Source organism: Gorilla gorilla, chromosome 9 (assembly GCF_029281585.2).
Source record: "Gorilla gorilla gorilla isolate KB3781 chromosome 9, NHGRI_mGorGor1-v2.1_pri, whole genome shotgun sequence".
NCBI classification, from domain to species: Eukaryota; Metazoa; Chordata; class Mammalia; order Primates; family Hominidae; genus Gorilla; species Gorilla gorilla.
This window is the reverse complement of record NC_073233.2, coordinates 102,912,529-102,930,970: the sequence shown is the minus strand read 5'-3', so window position 1 is coordinate 102,930,970 and position 18,442 is coordinate 102,912,529. Positions and strand designations below refer to the sequence as shown.

The 18,442-nt window shown below is 38.4% G+C and overlaps 1 protein-coding gene across 2 annotated transcripts in view; it reads left to right on the top strand.

The window, feature by feature from the left end:
• The window catches only part of CWC15 (CWC15 spliceosome associated protein homolog), a 63,546-nt gene that overhangs the window by 8,559 nt on the left and 36,545 nt on the right, over positions 1 to 18,442 (top strand). For both annotated transcript variants that reach the window (XM_055356106.2, XM_055356107.2), the window contains exon 2: positions 8,682 to 8,745. The gene's annotated coding sequence lies outside the window, so the exon portion shown is untranslated. The remainder of the gene's footprint in view (positions 1 to 8,681; positions 8,746 to 18,442) is intronic.

Here is an 18,442-nt window from a genome sequence, read left to right as displayed (position 1 = left end):
AACCAATAGAGCAGAGTAGAAAATTAATAATGTTATAATAATATGTACAAGCTTAAGAACTTTGAGGAACAAAATTGCAACAATTAAAAAGCAAATGGAAAATGCTTCTCAGTACACAAGAAACATTTATAATAGATAAATTTACCAATACAGGACTACAAAGTAAATATCAAATTAAAATCCCATAGAATGCATATACAGAAAACAATCTTGACCAAAATGAAATGAAATTGAAAGTCAACAATACAAAAGCTGAATTCAACCATATTTATTTGAAAATTTATATTCACATTTCTAAAATCCTATTGATCTTCAGGTTGCACTCAAGCAGCGAGTAAAAATGAAACAAAACAAAAATATGCAAAAGAAAATGAAATATTAAAATGATCATGGATAAATAAGCAAAAGGGAAAATGTATACTGAAATAGAAATGATTAATAAAACTAAAATCTGATACTTTTAAATAAAAAATAAGTAGCAGTATTGATAACAAAGCACTTGCTAGGCCTAGGCAAGTGATACACAGACAAAGCCCAAAGCATTAGCAGTAGTGAAAAATAAAAACTTGGCAAATACACACAGTCAAAAATGGGGTTACTTTGAGGGGCACAAGGAAAACAACTTCCAATGGCCAAATCTCCAAGCCGAGCAAGAAAATATATAAATTGAATTATAACCCAAGCATGAGATAAATATGAGTTCATACTGATATAAATTAAAAAATAAATTAACAAATAGCTGAGAAGTGACAAAATTCTTTTTCATAAGAATTCTAAATGAATTAGACCAGGCACAATTAGGCTGGGCGAGGTGGCTCATGCCTGTAATCCTAGCACTTTGGGAGGACGAGATATCGGCTTCCAGAGATTGGAATGACTTGAGGTCAGGAGTTCGAGGCCAGCCTGGCCAATATGGTGAAACCACATCTCTAATAAATATACAAAAATTAGCCGGGCATGGTGGCACATGCCTGTAATCCCAGCTACTCAGGAGGCTGAGGCTGAGGCAAGAGATCACTGGAAGAGGTTGCAGTGAGCTGAGATTGTGCCATTGCACCCCAGCCTGGGTGACAGAGTGAGACTGTCTCAAAAATTCTAAATGGATTAAATTAACTAAAATTGAGAGCCTTACTAAAATTCTGTGGGGACAATTAAGGAAGGCTAGTATTAAGGGGAGGGGTGGCTTGCTATAATTTTAATTTACAAAATATATGTGAGTTTGTCCATTTCTGTGCATTTTCTTCTTTTTTTTTTCTTTTCTAAGAGTCGTGCTCTGTCACCCAGGCTGGAGTGCAGTGGTGTGATCTCAGCTCACTGCAACCTCTGCCTTCTAGGTTCAAGCAATTCTTCTGCCTCAGCCTCCCAAGTAGCTGGGACTACAAGCGTGCACCATGACGCCCAGCTAATTTTTGTATTTTTAGTGGAGATGGGATTTCACCATGTTGATCAGGCTGGTCTCAAACTCCTGACCTCAAGTGATCTGCCCACCTCGGCCTCCCAAAGTGCTGGGATTACAGGCATGAGCCACCGCGCCTGGCCACTGCTGTGCATTTTCAATGTTAACATAAATCTAAGCAACTGTCACTCTCACTCGTGTTATTTAGATGGTCTAACTGCTTCTTCTGCCTACACACTCTCCACAGAGCAACGAAGCTGATTATTTAAATGTATAAATCACATTTTGTCAACTGCTGTTTAAAACTTCCAGTGCCTTCTCATTTCAAGTTGAACACACACCAAATAATGTACTTCACATGAGACTCAGGGCCCTACATGCTTTGCCCCCTGTCTCTCCCTCTCTCCCTCTTTCTGTCTATGCCCCTGTCTATGCCCCAGGCACAGATGAGCTTCTTTGTATTCCTGGAAAAACAAAATCACTAAGTTCCATGGTAGGTCTGTTGCTCTTGCTGTTCCCTGAAGGTGGGAAACTCTACCCTGGACCTCCCAATTTTGTCAGTTTGATCCCAAAAAGGTTTCTTGTTTTGTGAAGCCTTCCAGGACCTGCAATTCCATCAGCCCCTCCCTATTCTGCTCTGTCATCCAGTCCTGCTTTAAGTTTCTGCACAGCACACATTCCTGATTGAAACTGTCTTGTTCACTTACTGGGGACTTGTTTATTGGGCTGAGTCAATGAATTAACAATATCAAATAGACCTATAGCTTTGAAACGCCAGTGGAGTTTGGCTGTTTTGGCTTATGTTTCCCTCTTATCTAAACTTGCTCAACAGAGAATTTTAAACTTTCAGGGAAAGTGCATCTTTATATTTTCAGAGTTTTCGAATCAATTTCTAGTTTTATTTCGTGGTAATTATACTGCATGTTCTCACTTATAAGTGGGAGCTAAATTATGAGAACTCATAGACACAAAGAAGGGAACAACAGACCCTGGGGTCTACTTGAGGGTGGAGGGTGTAGGAAGAGGGAGAGGAGCAAATATATATATATATATATATATATATATATATACACACACACACATATACATATACATATATATACACACATATATATATACATATATACACACACATATATATACATATATATATACACACATATATATATAATATAGTACTAAGCTTAGTACCTAGGTGTTTAAATAATCTGTACAACAGATTATTTGTACAACAAACCCCCATAACATGAGTTTACCTATATAAAAAAGCTGCACATGTACCCTTGAACCTAAAATGAAAGTTTTGTTTTTTTTTCTAAAAAGAATGTTTGGCCAGGTGCGGTGGCTCATGCCTGTAATCCCAGCACTCTGGGGGTTCAAGACAGGCAGATCACCTGAGGTCAGGAGTTCGAGACCAGCCTGGGCAACATGGCGAAATTCCATCTCTGCTAAAAATACAAAAATTAGCTGGCCACAGTGGCACGCACCTGTAGTCCCAGCATTTTGGGAGGCCAAGATGGGCAGATCACCTGAAGTCAGGAGTTCGAGACCAGCCTGGCCAACATGGTGAAACTCTATTTGTTCTAAAACTACAAAAAATTAACTGGGCGTGGTGGCACATGGCTGTAATCCCAGCTACTCACTCGGGAGCCTGAGGCAGGAGAATTGCTTGAACCGAGAGGCAGAAGTTGCAGTGAGCTGAGATTGTACCACTGCACTCCAGCCTGGGTGACAGAACGAGATCCTGTCTCAAAAAATATATATATTTTCTTATTCTTTTGAAATTATAAGTTATTCATGTTTTCTTTTCACCCTAATATATTGTCGAATTTTGTGAATTATCCATTGGTACTTGAAAATAAGGGGATATTCTCTATTACTGGGTACATAATTCTACCTTATTGTTAATGTTGTTTGTTTTCTATATCCCTATATTTGTCCTTTTTTTCTGTCTTCAATATAGTAAAGTTACTTAAATTCTTCTGTTTTAAAAGTACTACTCAAACTTGTCTTCTAGAAACTGCAATTTATACTTAATGAAACTCACATGGGTTCTAGGCTGGATCTCAAATTTCTGGCCTAAATCTGCACCATAAAAAGGAGAGCCCTATACCATAAAAGAGAAAAGAAATAATACTTTACCAGAACTTTCTTTTCCAACTGTGGTAAATTCCACTTTGGACCCTGCAGCCCATGCCCGCCCCTCCTGTTTTCCCCCTAGAAAGACAAGCCCAGCACGGAAAGCTCCGTGGGTAACCGTCTCCCAAGCACTGCTCGAGCCCAGCACAGGGGCCTGGGACACCCACCTCTGGATTCTCTGTGCAAGCGCTCACCCTATGTGGATTCAGTCAGGACTTTGGCAGCCTCTGAGACCAGAAGGCCAGGAAGAAGGAAGCCCACTAGAAGCAGTGCCCACTACCCACCCATGCTCACTCTGACAGAAGCACACAAGCTTTGCACTGCCCGTCTTGTGCCAGGTAAAGGGATCCCGTGAGCTTCAGTGCATGTACAGTGCTGGCTGTGAGTTTGGCAAGAGCTTCCTGGCTTCACACAGCCACCTGGTCACCATGTCCAGCTTCCCACAGAGCCATGTTGTGCCCATAGTGAGTTACTGCCAGCAGGAATAAAAAGATGTGGAGCACAACTCTCCCCAAGCTCTGCAGATTATGTGAAGACTGAAAACGCTGTTTCAAAGCCAAGGAGACATCCGTGATAAGGGGATACTGAGAGAAACTTTAGACTCCTAAACCTGGGACTTAGGAGAGATCCATGAATTCCCTGAAATAGTAGTAGATGCTGGTGTGCATATATTTGGTAGAGAAGTACAAGGTATGCAGCGTCAGTAGTCTCTTAAAATTCAGGAGAAGTGACACAAGTTTTAATCTAAAATTTTAATTAAATTTAATTACAATTTTTGAATTTCAGATGACATTAAAAACTGATTTACTGCAGGTATTTAATCAGATCTCCAATCAAGGCAGACGCACAGGGGTATTAATGATGATCAATGAAGAATGTGTAACCTACTCTAAAAGGTGATTAAATGGTTTTACCAGGGCCACATGAAGATATGTTTACACCAGTGTTCATAACAGCACCATGCACAGAGCCAAAAGGTGGAAACCACGTAAGTGTTCATCAGTGGAAGAACTGATCAACAAAATGTGGTATATACATACAGTGGAATATTATTCAGCCTTGAAAAGGAAGGAAATCTGACACATGCTGCAACGTAGTTGAACCTGGAGGACATCATGTTAAGTCAAATAAGCTAGACATGAAAGGACAAATATTGTATCATTGCACTTACATGAGGTACCTAAAATACTGAAATTATTAGAGAAATAAAACAAGGGATACCAGCAGCCGGGGCAGGCTATAATGAGGTGTTACTGTTTAATGGGTAGAGTCCTAGTCTGTGATGATGAAAACGTTCTGGAGATAGAAGGTGGTGATGGTTGTACAACAATGGGAATGTCCTTAAAGCAGCTAAACTATACACTTAAAATGGTGAAAATTGTAATTTATACATGTATACTATACCAAAACAAAAATAATTAAAAATTTAATGGAAGAAAAAGTTGCATGGCTATTTATAAAGGCTGTATTTTCATTGTGAAATTTAGCCTCTAGTATTATAGTCCTTCTATGTCCCTTTGGTCTACATTTGTTTGACATTAAGATCTACCACCTCTGTTTTCTTTTGCTTTTGCATTTTCCTTGGTACAGTTTCCCCCATTCTTTTAGTTTTCAATTTTTCTGAATCACTTAGTTTTAGATATATCTCTTTTATAATTGTGATTTTAAAATATGTTTTCAGGATTTTCCTTTTTTTACATGTCAGATACACACTAGGAGTGTCAAATTTAACAAACAGGAGGCAGCATTTGGTAACCTTGAAAATGTGTCAGTTCTTGAAGGTCAAAGAATCTAATAAACAGGTCCAGACCCGAACTGTGCTTGGCTGGGAGCCTTCTGTGGCTTCTGTAGTTGGGGTCAGAGGGGCAGCCACATTTGGCAACATATTCAACAGTCATGGGTTCAGATGATTGAGATCTTGCATTGAAGGCAAATATCTCCAAATTCTGAGGTGCAGCTCTGTCTACCTTTAGCGCCAGGAGATAAGTCAGGGGCTTAGGAGATTCTGGCAACCTCAGTAGGGGCCAGGATCCTAGAGGCATGAGTGGTCCATTGCTTCAGTCTCATCCAGATTCACAGGGGCTGTGCAATCTGGAGCAGCATCCCTGCAGAACTTATTCAAAGACACAATGACATTGGGAGGAGTCAGGGGAACAATGTCAGAGAGATTCTGAGTAGTGCTACCCTGGGTTAGCAGGCACAGGGGCCAGGGTGCATGGGTTCATCATGATTCAGTGGGGACCCCAAGGGTTGATGATCAGGGGCACAGCAGCACCCAGAAGCCTTGGCAAGCTGCTGAAGCCCCAAGTTCAAAGGTGCAACTTTGTCCATCAAAGCTTCATCTGCATACAGCGGATGAGGCTCAGGGCCCAGAACTAAGTGCACTGTGCCCACCAAGAGGGGCCTCCTGGCCTAAGCCAGAATGGTTGGCTCCTGAGCGCCCAGTTCCAGAGCACAACGACTATGACCACGACCATGTCTGCCAGTTTGGGGATGAAGATCTGGGGTGGACAGAATGAGGGTCAGCAATGGGATCCAGCCGGGCTTCTGGGAGCTGCAGGTCATGGTGGCCTCGCTATGGGAAGCAGCCCCTAGGGCCGCTGAAGGACGGAGGCATGGAGAGCACATAACGGCACCCACGGCCACAGGCAAACTGGGGCTTTGAGCTCAGTGAAGAGGGAGATGCCTCAGGCCTAACACGGCTCTCCTGGTCAACTGGGCCTCCCTCTAGGTGCTCAGCTGCTGGCTGTCTAGTGCCCTGGGCTCCATGTGGTCCACAATTGCCTGGTCTTGCCTGTGTTTCCGCAGCTCATAGGGCTTGGTTTACAGGATGTGCAGAAAGGCGTCCATGGGAAAAAGTCACCCTCGTCCCCTGGCAGCCACACTGGAGGCCACTTTGCTGTAATCGATCCATAGCAAGGTCACGAAACTGATGTCCTTCACCCAAGGGCTAGTTTCCTGATTTGACTTATAAAGATCCTTTTTTAAAAAGCAATTTTAAAACAGAGTTAACTAAGAGGCTGAAAATTAAGAGGTTGAAAAAGGCACAACAGGACAAATATTAAAAAAAGAAACCTGGGATAGCAATGTATTTATAGGATCAAAGTGGCACATTTTATAACTATCAAAAAGAAAACTTCACTAGAAACATATTACAGTGATGAACATCATACACCTAACCATATGGCATTGAGTCATAGAAAATGAATCCTGAGAATTACAAGGTAAAACTGATGATTCTGCAATTATGGCAGGAGTTTTGATTTTTTTTAACACCATTTTCTCTGAAAGTGACAAAGGAGAGAAGAAAATTAATAATGCTATAAGAGTTTGAACAAACTTAACAACTTTGATCATATAACTCACCACCACCATAAAGCAAAGAAAAATGCTTTACAACAGATATAAAACATTTACAAAAATTTAGCAATTCGGGGTACAAAATAAATATCAATTAAAATTCCATACAATCAGTATATTGAGCACAATCTTGACCACAATTAAATATAATTTAAAGTCAGCAAAAAGGAGTTGAACCCAACCATATTTATTTCAAAATTAATATCCGTGTTTGTAAAAGTCTATTCATCTCGATGCTCAACTCAGCAGTTAGTAAAAACCAAAACCAAAAAAAAACAGAATTAGGCAATAAAAATGAAAGATTAAAATAATGAGAGAATAATAAACAAAAGAGAAAACAGAGATACACAAAAAAAGAGATGATTAAGGTATTGAAATCTGATGCCTTTAAAGAAAAATAAAATAAAGAACTGGCAATACTGATGGAGAAAAAGAAATTTCTAGACCGAGGAAAGGAAATGTATTGGACAAGTCTGGGATATCTTGAAGTGCTTGAAAACAAGGATGTTTTACAAACGAACAAAAACCTTGATGGGGGTACGGCAACGGGGCACAGGAATGAACAGAAACAGCTCCCAATGGCCAAAGCTTGAACAAACTTAGCAAAAAAAAAAAAAGACGTAATCTTGAATTATAATCAACAGTACAAAATAAATATCTATGAGTTCATACTGATATAAATAAATGATTGAATAAATTGACAAATTGAAGAAAAGAGACAAATCTATCTTGTAGCAGAATTCCAAATAAATTATATAAATGCTATACCCTAAATAATAGGGAGAATAATACCCTGCTCCTTTTTAAATTGTTTTCTTCAAATGACATATAAAAATTGTGTATATTGATGGTGTACAACATGACAGTTTGATATGTGTATACACTGTGGAAAAAGTCAATAAAGCTAATTAACATATGCATTATCTCACATATCTTTTATAGTGAGAGCACAAATCTACCCTCTTAGCAATCGTAAAGTGTACAATACGTTATGATTAACTATAGTCACCATGCTGTATAATAAATTTCCAGAACCTGCTCCTCTCAAACTAAAATTTTGTACCCATTGACGAACATCTCCTCAATGTTCCCACCCTTCAGCTTCTGATAACTACTATTAAACTCTCTGCTTCTATGAGTTTGACTCTTTGCTCCCACATATAAATGAGTTCATGCAGTATTTGTTCTCTTGTGTGACTTATTTAACTTAGCATAACGTCTTTCAGGTTCACTGATGTTGTTGCAAATGACAGGATTTCAATCTTTTTAAGGCTGAATAGAATTCTATTTTATACATATACCACAGTTTCTTTATCCATTCATTCATCCACTGAGAGACACAGGTTGACACCATATCTTGGCTATTGTGAAAAATGCTGCAATGAAAATGAACATAGGTGTGCTGTTATCTCTTCAATGTGCTGCTTTCATTTCCTTTGGATATATACCTGTCAAATAAAATTCTAAGAGGATTTGGACTGGGCTCCTGCACAAGACTCAACAGACCAAACCAATATAGAGTTTAATCATGAGAGCTGAGCTTCAGTTAATCACAGAAGGTTCTGTAACCAATTAACCAACTAAGTTATAACTAATTAAGTTGTCTCTATACCTCACTTCTGTTTACTTTAAATGCTGCCAGATCACTTTTTTGGCCAGAGTCCTCTGAACCTGTTTTGGTTTTAGGGGCTGTCCAATTTGAGAATTGTTTTTTGTATTGTTTTATTTTGTTTTACTCAAATAAACTCCGGTAAATTTAAGTCTAAGGGTTTTTTTCTTTTAACAGATTGGCGTGGTCAGCGGGATCTGAAGCAGAACTCCAGTGATTGCCAGGGGCACTGGGTAACCAGGTATAGTTACCTGCACTGTGCTTATTTTTTCCTTGCTGCATCTGGGGCTCATGAGTAAGTTCTCTCTTGGATTCCAAAGCTCCACAGATTTGTGCTTTGGGCTATCTTTGAGCAAAGTTTTGATCTGGACTAGATTTGGAAGTTGATTCTAGAATCATGAATAAAGGATCTTTCTTTTTGCCTTGAGCCCAAATCCGAGGTTAATTTGTGCTATGAGAGAGCACATGAACTTGAGCTGGGTACCAAGGATTATCTTATGCTGTAAGAAGGCATATAACCTTTGGGGTTTGCAGTGTCTAGATCAGACAGAAACTGGACTACAAGATAGGGAGTTCATTTGGATTAAGGAGTCTAGAACTCTCTGTCCTAGGAGACCAGGAATCATGAGTTCATATGAATCTAAAAAGTCAAGAACTCCTCCATCTGTAACTCCAGTTAATTTTATATACAGTACAAGAATGCTTTTATAGATAAATGGATGAACCTTACCAAAGGTAAGTTAGGGTTACTGTGGCCACAGTGGGGAAGTTTTAATTCAGATAAAGTTTTTCAATTTTGAGGCACATTAGAAAAGCAAAGGTTAATTTCAAAAGGTACAGAAAAAGCATTAAATAAAATTCAACATCCCAAGGCCATATATGACAAAGCCACAGATAGCATCATACTTAACGGGAGAAAGCTAAAAGCCTTTTCTCTAAGATCTGGAACAAGACAAGGATGCCCACTTCCACCACTTTTATTCTTTATAGTACTAGAAATCCTAGTTACAGCTATTAGACAAGAATAAGAAATAAAGGGCATTTGTATTGGAGAGGAAGAAGTCAAATAGTCCTTGTTTCCAGATTATATACTCTTTTATTTAGAAGAAACTAAAGACCACCAAAAAACTGTTTGAATTGACAAATGAATTCAATAAAGTTCCAGGATACAAAATCAACGTGCAAAAATCAGTAGCATTTCTATATGCTAACTGCAAACAGTCTGAAAAAGAAATCAAGAAAACAGTTCCATTTACAATAGCTGCAAAAAATAAAATAAAATACCTAGGGATAAATTTAACCAAAGAAGTGACAGATCGCTACAATTAAAACTATAAAACACTGATAAGAAAATACAGGACACAAAAAATGGAAAGATATTTCATGTTCATGGATTAGAATAATTAATATTACTAAAATGTCCATACTACCCAAAGGGATCTACAGCTTTACTGCAATCCCTTTCAAAATACCAGTGATATTCTTCACGGAAATAGGAAAAAAATCCTAAAATTTATATGGAGCCACAAAAGACACCCAATAGTCAAAGCAATTCTGAGCAAAAAGAACAAAGCTGGAGGCATCACATTTCTTGACTTCAAAATATACTACAAAGGGATAGTAACCAAAACAGCATGGTACTGGTATAAAAACAGACATACAGACGAATAGAACACAATAGAGAATGCAGAAATAAATTTATGCACTTACAGCCAGCTCATTTTCAACAAAGGCAATAAGAATGTGCATTGGAGAAAGAACACACTCCTCAATAAATGGTGCTGGGAAAACTGGATATCCAAAAGTGGAAGGTTGAAATTATGCCCCTATCTCTCACCATACACAAAAGTCAAATCAAAATGGATTAAAGACTTAAATGTGTGACCTGAAACTATAAAACTACTAGAAAAAAATTGGAGAAATACTTTGGAACATTGGTCTGGGCAAAAATTTCCTGAGTAAGATCTTAAAAGCACAAGCAACTAAAGCAAAAGTAGACAAATGAGGTTATATCAAATTAAAAAGCTCCTGCATAGGAAAGGAAACAATTAACAAACTGAAGAGACACCCTGTTGAATTTAATTGAGTGCTTTTCTGTATCTTTTGAAATTAATCCTACAGAATGGGAGAAAAGATTTGCAAACTATTGGGCATTTTTATTTATTTCATTGGCATCTAAAAGATTAAATGTATCAAAAGTTGCCTCCTTACAAAAGGCAAACAGGTGCATGTTTTTACAGCTTCAATAGCTACAGTGTCCAAGAGGGTTCTTGTACATATTTTGAACCAAAACCAAGGATTTCTAAACTAAAAAATCCCTGTGCCCTGGTATGTGTGACTTTATTGTAAACAGTCATGCCACTGGAAAAGAAAGTGTCTACTTTATCCACTCATTTTGGCCTGGATTTCCCCTCTAAAGGAAACTCCTAAAGATTTTGCTGCTGGGGCAATAATCAACTTATTTAATTAGTCCTCTCTGCTTTTCTTTCTCTATTTGCTCCTGCTTCTCCCATAGGAACCTTTTCTCTAGTTGATCCTGCTTCTCCCATGGGAACCTCTTAGTCGACTAAAATCTCTCTTCTCAGTCCCCTGCTGACTATATGCACTGCTAACGATCTGTGTTGTAATGATCTTTGCTCTGCACCTCCAAACTCTTTCTTGGTTGTAAGAAAAATTTAAAAAGTATATCTCCATTTGTAAGGGAGTCTCCTTCTCTGCACCTGGAGGAGAAGGACGGTTAAATCACTGGAAGCTTTTTAGAATGGAGAAGTCAAAGACTTAGGTCTGTGTAAGGAGTCTCACCTTTGACCATTTTGTCCTAACTAGGCTTCCTATATGCTTTTCTTTGTCTCAAGAGGTAATGGTGTTTAGGCCTGAAATCTGATGTAGTGACAACCTAACCAACAATAATTAGGCTCATCAGTCAAGGAAATTACAAGGACCCTTTGACTAAAGTCTTTTGCTGAAATGAATAAAATGCTCAGGGGTTGAAGAAAATATCCTCAGATAAATAGATTTTGAGAAAGATGAATAGACCCTTAGAAGGATAGATGATGGTTTGTAACAAGGTCTGTCTGGGTGTGGTGAAGTCTCCTTTCCCGCAATGAGTTAATTTTCAGAGGATTAATGACAATTGAGTTCCTTTTGTAAAAGCTATCTTAAGGCAGATGGAGGGACCCTCAGATAGCCTTGCATCTTGTGTTTTTCAAGTTCCTGCAGCTCAAAATAATCACTATAATAAAGCAATATATTTTTAGGGTAGCATTACCTAAATTTCTTCAATGCTGGCTTTGTTTAATGAGCAATTTAAGCATAATTGTTAAGAATGAGTAAATTAGGAGGAGTATAAATGGGATGGAAGTTTGTGGATGAACTTGACATGGTTTCTGAGCCCTTTTAAAGTAAATTAAAATGCTGAAATATGCTGCTCAACCATTCTGATTTTGTGTTTTGGAAGAAGGGTCTCCGATGAAGAGAGGATAAATGTGATACTGACTAGTGGGGAATTTCTCAATTAGCTTTAATGATTGGGGTAGGCTACTAGAAATTGTAATGAAGAGAAAATAGCTGTTCACTGCTTTCATTCAGAAAATATGGAGTGTGTCTTGACTAGTTGGAAAGCACTGACTAATGAAATGATGAGCTGGTTGAGGCTGATAATCAATGCATGGCCATATTCATTTCTTTAACTGATATTTGACCATTTAGTATGTGTAACATCCTACCAGGGCCAGGGAAGTAATGGTAAACAAGGTAGATGTAGTTTCTTCCATCATGCAGTGTCACAGAAGAACTAAATGTACACATGTACGCAGTATAAGTCAGAAAATTAATAATTTTTAAAGTGCTATGAAGAAAAAGTATTATTCACTCCCTGTGTTCTGTGTTAGTATCTGCAAATAGATGAATGGTTGAAGTGAACTCATGTCAGCCATTTTTGTTGTCATTTATCTGTCATAGTGTCATTTATTAGACATAGTGCTATGACACTATGTCATTTATTAGACATAGTGCTAGTATCACAGGCTAATGTTTGAAAATAGATAAATTCTGCTAGTGATACATCTTTTTATAAGATGTAAAGAAGCTAGGTGTATCTGGGTGTTAATAAACATAAAAGGGATTGTATTATGAGGAAACATTTTTCTAAAATTATGAAATGGGCTTCATCTACAAAATGCTGATATAAAACAGTTCAAAATTGCTCACTCTGGCTGGACATGAGTCCAGGCTCATGCCTGTAATCCCTGAATTTGGGGAGGCAGACGCAGGAGGATTGCTACATAGCGAGACTCCATCTCTACAAATGTAAAAAATTAGCTGGGTGTGATGGGAGTAGTCCCAGCTACTCAGTAGGCTGAGGTGGGAGGATCACTTGAGCCCAGGAGGTTGAGGCTTCAGTGAACTATGATTGGGTCACTGCACTCTAGCCTGGGTGACAGAGCAAGACAAAAAAAAGAAAGAAAGAAGGAAAGGAAAGGAAAGGAAAGAAAAAGGAAAGGAAAGGAAAGGAAAAAGGAGAATGCTTACTCCCTAAGTTTTCACTAGAAACTAAAGTTACTAAGAGTTAAAATTCTAATTAACACTGGGAGGCCAAGGCAGGTGGAACACTTGATGTCAGGAGTTCAAGACCAGCCTGGCCAACAGGGTGAAACCCTGTCTCTACTAAGAATAAAAAAAAAAAAAAAAAATTAGCTGGGTGTGGTGGTGCATGCCTGTAATCCCAGCTACTTGGGAGGCTGAGGCAGGAGAATTGCTTGAACTCAGGAGGCGGAGGTTGCAGTGAGCCAAAACCGTGCCGCTGCACTCCAGCCCGGGTGACAGAGCGAGATTCCGTCTCAAAAAAAAAAACACAAAAAAACAAAAAAAACTAACATATGGTAATTAGAACTAGAAATAATCATTCCTTATTTGAAGAAAGTAAGACATGTAAGTGAAGCTGTAAGTCATAAAAGATGTGTTCTTGTCGAGGAAAAGAGTAATTATGTCTAGTTTGGAAGTTGTTTAAAGCTTGTTTCAGAATGAATAAAGGAAGGAAGGAAAGATAGAGATAAAGTCGAATGCATAAGAAGCCTGCAGAAGATGAATCTTGTGAAAGGAATTTTATAAGTAATCAAGCTGGCTACAATTAGAAGGGAATTATTTATAAGTTTTTCTAATAATTGAGCATTAATATCAAAAGTACATGAATGAAAAACTGGAATTTGGTTCCTGTGTTAAAGTTTTTGTCAGCATATTGATCTGCTCTGAATAAAAAATTGTGAGAAGTTTCATTTACATTTTAGGAAACTGGCCTAGGTAAACAAAGATTCTATGTTTACCAAGATAATTTCTTCTGATTCATGTTATTTGGTTTTCAGTCACTTAAGAAGACAGTTTTCTCTTAACAGAGCTGAGATTTTTCTGTGACTGTGTAGCTTTCTGCATTTGTCTTTGAAATATTTTGTAATTTTTGTTAAAAGAATGACTATTATTCACAGTGGCCTGTGTCTTCATTTTTATCAAGTGTTTTAAATTTTGAGATTTTTGAAAAACTTCCCAAAATTAAATTTTAAATTGTAAGTCTTTTGACTTTGAATTGACTTTGTTGCATTCCAGAAGGGCCCCTGAAATATCTGAAAGAGATATATTAAACTAATTAGGATTATTTGATATATTAAACTTTATGGAAAGCATTTTCAAATAGTAAGTGATGCTAGACCTTCTTTGAGTTATATTTGTATGGATGCTATTCATATGTATTTCAGAAATAGTATAAAATTTATATAAATCTGATCATCCTGGATGCTGTCAGTCATAATTCTAGTTATTACCTTAAGATGTTGTATACAACAGAAATAATGGAATTTCCTTGTCAATTGCATCATTATTGTAATGAACTCTCATCAGATCTTTATTTATGGACATTTCAAGTCCTGTCATGCAAAAACCTCATCCCACACTACTGTGGATGTTTGTTGCCTCAAGCCTTTGGTTTTCATCTCATAACTCAGGAGAATCCTTCCAGACTTCTTGAACTGTATACTTGTTGGAGACTTTAAGGTAAAGCTGACTAGGGACAAGCTTCCCCAGAAGTAGACAGCATCTTAGATGTGAACAGCCTTTCCCAAAATGCAAGAACAAGACTAATCATAACGAGACTCTTACTTTCCTTAATTTTTTCTTCGTTATGGCTACCTCTTTTCCTTGGTAGGACAATACTGTAATCAGACTTCTAGACTCACTTGTTCTCACTCTTTTTAATTTAACCAATTCACGGGATGCTAGAATACATACTAGCTGAACAAGGAGGAGTTTGTCTAGTTGCTAATACTTTTTGTTGCTTGTGAATAAATACTTTGAGCATTGTAGGGACTCAGTTACAAAAATATTAATGAACAGGTTATTAGGCTAAAATGAATAGACTAATCTGGCTCATTCTTTGGGTAATCAATTTTGATTGGCTTGGTTGATGAGGACCCTGGCTAAGGAACATATTTCAAATTCTTGGTATTATTCTCCTAAAAGTCACAATAGTCTCCCTCATGAACTGCATTTTCTCAAAAAGTCTCAAATGTCTACACTCAGCCATCTGATGAATGCTAAATTGTTTCCCTTCAGCCTGAAATGACAAAAACTTAAATAAATGTATGATTATGCGGACACCATAACCTATGAATGACACGTTGAGACCAGAAACCCAAGACAATGGTGACTGAGAGTAGCACCAATTCCCCTAATTTTGGTCACACTTTAGTTGCTAAGAGCATGACCAAAAGAGGGAAATTGTTAAGCAAAATTGTAAAAGGCCATTGATTTAGACTCAGCTCCTGCATTCAGCTCAACAGTCCAAACCAATATAGAGTTTAATCATAGTAGCTGTACTTCAATTAATTGCAAGAGGTTCTGTAACCAATAAACCAATGAAGCTGTGACCAATTAAATTGTCCCTAGACCTCACTAACATTTTTTATAAATGCTGCCAGATCACCTTGTTGGCCGGAGTACCCTGAACCTGTTTTGGCTCTGGGGACTGCCTGACTCAAGGGTTGTTTTTTGCTTTGTTCAAATAAACTATGTTAAACATAAAAGTCTAAGGCTTTTCCTTTTAACACCTAGTAGTGGGATTGCTGGTAGTTCTATTTATTAAAATTTTTTATTTATATTTAAGATATAAAACATGCTTTTACAGAACATATATAGGCAGTAAAAAGGTTACTACACTGAAGCAAATCAACATATCCATCGTCTCACATGCCCATTGTTTCATTGTTTTGTGTTTTTGTGGCTAGAGTAGTTGAAATCTACTCATTTAGCATGAATCTAGCACTATTTATTTATTTATTTATTTATTTTGCAGTGAGGGGATCTCATTATGTTACCCAAGCAGGTCTTGAACCCCTGTGCTCAAACAATCCTTCTGCCTTGACCTCCCAAAGCACTGGGATTACAGGCCTCTGCAACCACATCTGGCAAGACAATTTTATTATCTATAGTCTTCATGTGATACATGAAATCTCTCAACTTGTTCATCCTACATATATGTTACCTTTTATCCTCTGATCATTTCCTCATTTTTCCTCCATCCCACACTCCTGCTATTGGTGACCACTATTTTATTCTCTATCCCTGCATATTTGAATTTTTCTTTTTTTTTAACATTCCACAAATGAGATCATGCAATATTTTTCTTTCTGTGTCTGGCTTATGTCACTTAGCATAACATCCTCCAGGCTCATCCACATTGTGGCAAATGGCAAGATTTTATTCATTTTTAGCACTGAAAAATATTCCATAGTGTCTATGTATCAGGATTTCTTGGCTGAGCATGGTGGCTCACACCTGTAACCCCAGCACTTTGGTAGGCCGAGGCGGGCCAATCACTTGAGGTCAGAAGTTCAAGACCAGCCTGGCCCACATGGTGAAACCCCATCTCTACTAAAAATAGAAAAATTAGCTGGGCGTGGTGGCGCAGGCCTATAATCCCAGCTACTCAGGAGGCTGAGGCTGGAGGATCCCTTGAGCACGGGAAGTAGAGGTTGCAGTGAGCTGAGATGGTGACACTGCACTCCAGCCAGGGTGACAGAACGAGACTCCATCTAAAAAAAAAAAAAACTTTATCCATTCATCAGTCAACAGCCAGGCTGTTTCCATATCTTGGCTACTGTGAATAGTGCCGCAATGAACATAGAAATGCAGATATCTTTAGAAGGTGAGGATTTCATTTCCTTTGGGTATATGCCCAGGAGAGGGATTCATGGGTCGTATGACAGGTTTCTTTTTCTTTTGGAAACCTTCATACTGTTTTCTGTAATGGCTGTACTAATCTATATTCCCATCAACAGTGTATAAGAGTTCCCTCTTCTCCATACCATTGTCAACATTTGCTGTCTTTTTTGACTTTTTGATAATAGCCAACCTAACAGGCATGAAGGGGTATCTCAAAGTGGTTTGATTTGCATTTCCCTGATTAATGATGCTGAGCACCTTTTAATATACTTGTTGGCTCTTTTAATGTTTCCTTTGGACAAACATCTATTCAGGTCTTACACCTGCACATTTATAGCAGCACAAATTGCAATTGCAAAAATGTGGAAGCAATGCAAATGCCCATCAATCAACGAGTGGATAAACAAACTGTGGTATATGTATATATATATACGTGTGTGTATATATATATATATATACACACACACAATGGAATACTACTCACCCATAAAAAGGAATGAGTTAACAGCATTCACAACAACCTGGATGGGATTAGAGACTATTATTCTAAGTGAAGTAACTCAGGAATGGGAAACCAAACATCAGATGTTCTCACTCATAAGTGAGAGCTAAGCTATGAGGATGCAAAGGCATAAGAATGACACAATGGATGTTGGGGACTCAAGGGCAAAGGGTGGGAAGGGGGTGAGGGATAAAAGACTACAAATTGGGTGCAGTGTATACTGCTTGAGTGATGGGTGCACCAGAATCTCACAGATCAACACTAAAAAACTCATGTAACCAAACACCACCTGTTTCCCAATTACCTATGGAAATAAAAAATTTAAAAATATAAATAAATCAAATTAAAAATCTGTACCACACCAAAAAAAGGAAGTTTTCCCCGTTTTCTTCTAGTAGTTTTACAGTTTCTGGTATTATGTTTTAACTCTTTCAACTATTTAGAGTTGATATCTGTATATGGTGTGAGATGAGGATTTAATTTCATTCTTCCCCATGTGGATTATCCAGTTTTCCCAGAACCATTCACTGAAGAGATCGTCCTTTCCCCACTGTGTGTTCTTGGCACCTTTAACAAGATCAAGTGACCATAAATGCATGGGTTTACTTCTTGGCTCATTACGCTGTTCCATTGGTCTATGTGTCTGTTTTTATGCCACTGCCATGCTGTTTTGATACTACAGATTTGTAGTAGATTTTGCAATAAGGTACTGTGATGCCTCCAGCTTTGTGTTGGAGGTGGGGCCTGGTGGGAGGTACTTGGATCATGGGATTGGGTTTCTCATGAATGGTTTACCATCATCCCTCCTTGGTACTGTCCTTGCAATAGTAAGTGAGTTCTCATGAGACCTGGTCATTTAAAAGTGTGTGGCACCACCCCCCTCTCTCTTTCTCCTGCTCCAACCACATGAGGTGCCCGCTTCCACTTCGCCTTCTGCCATGATTTTTTTTTTTTTTTATAAGACGGAGTCTCACTCTGTCACCCAGGCTGGAGTCCAGTGGCGGGTTCTCAGCTCACTGCAAGCTCCGCCTCCCGGGTTCACGCCATTCTCCTGCCTCAGCCTCCTGAGTAGCTGAGACTACAGGCGCCTGCCACCACACCCAGCTAATTTTTTTGTATTTTTAGTAGAGACGGGGTTTCACCATGTTAGCCAGTATGGTCTCGATCTTCTGACCTCGTGATCTGCCCACCTTGGCCTCCCAAAGTGCTGGGATTACAGGCCTGAGCC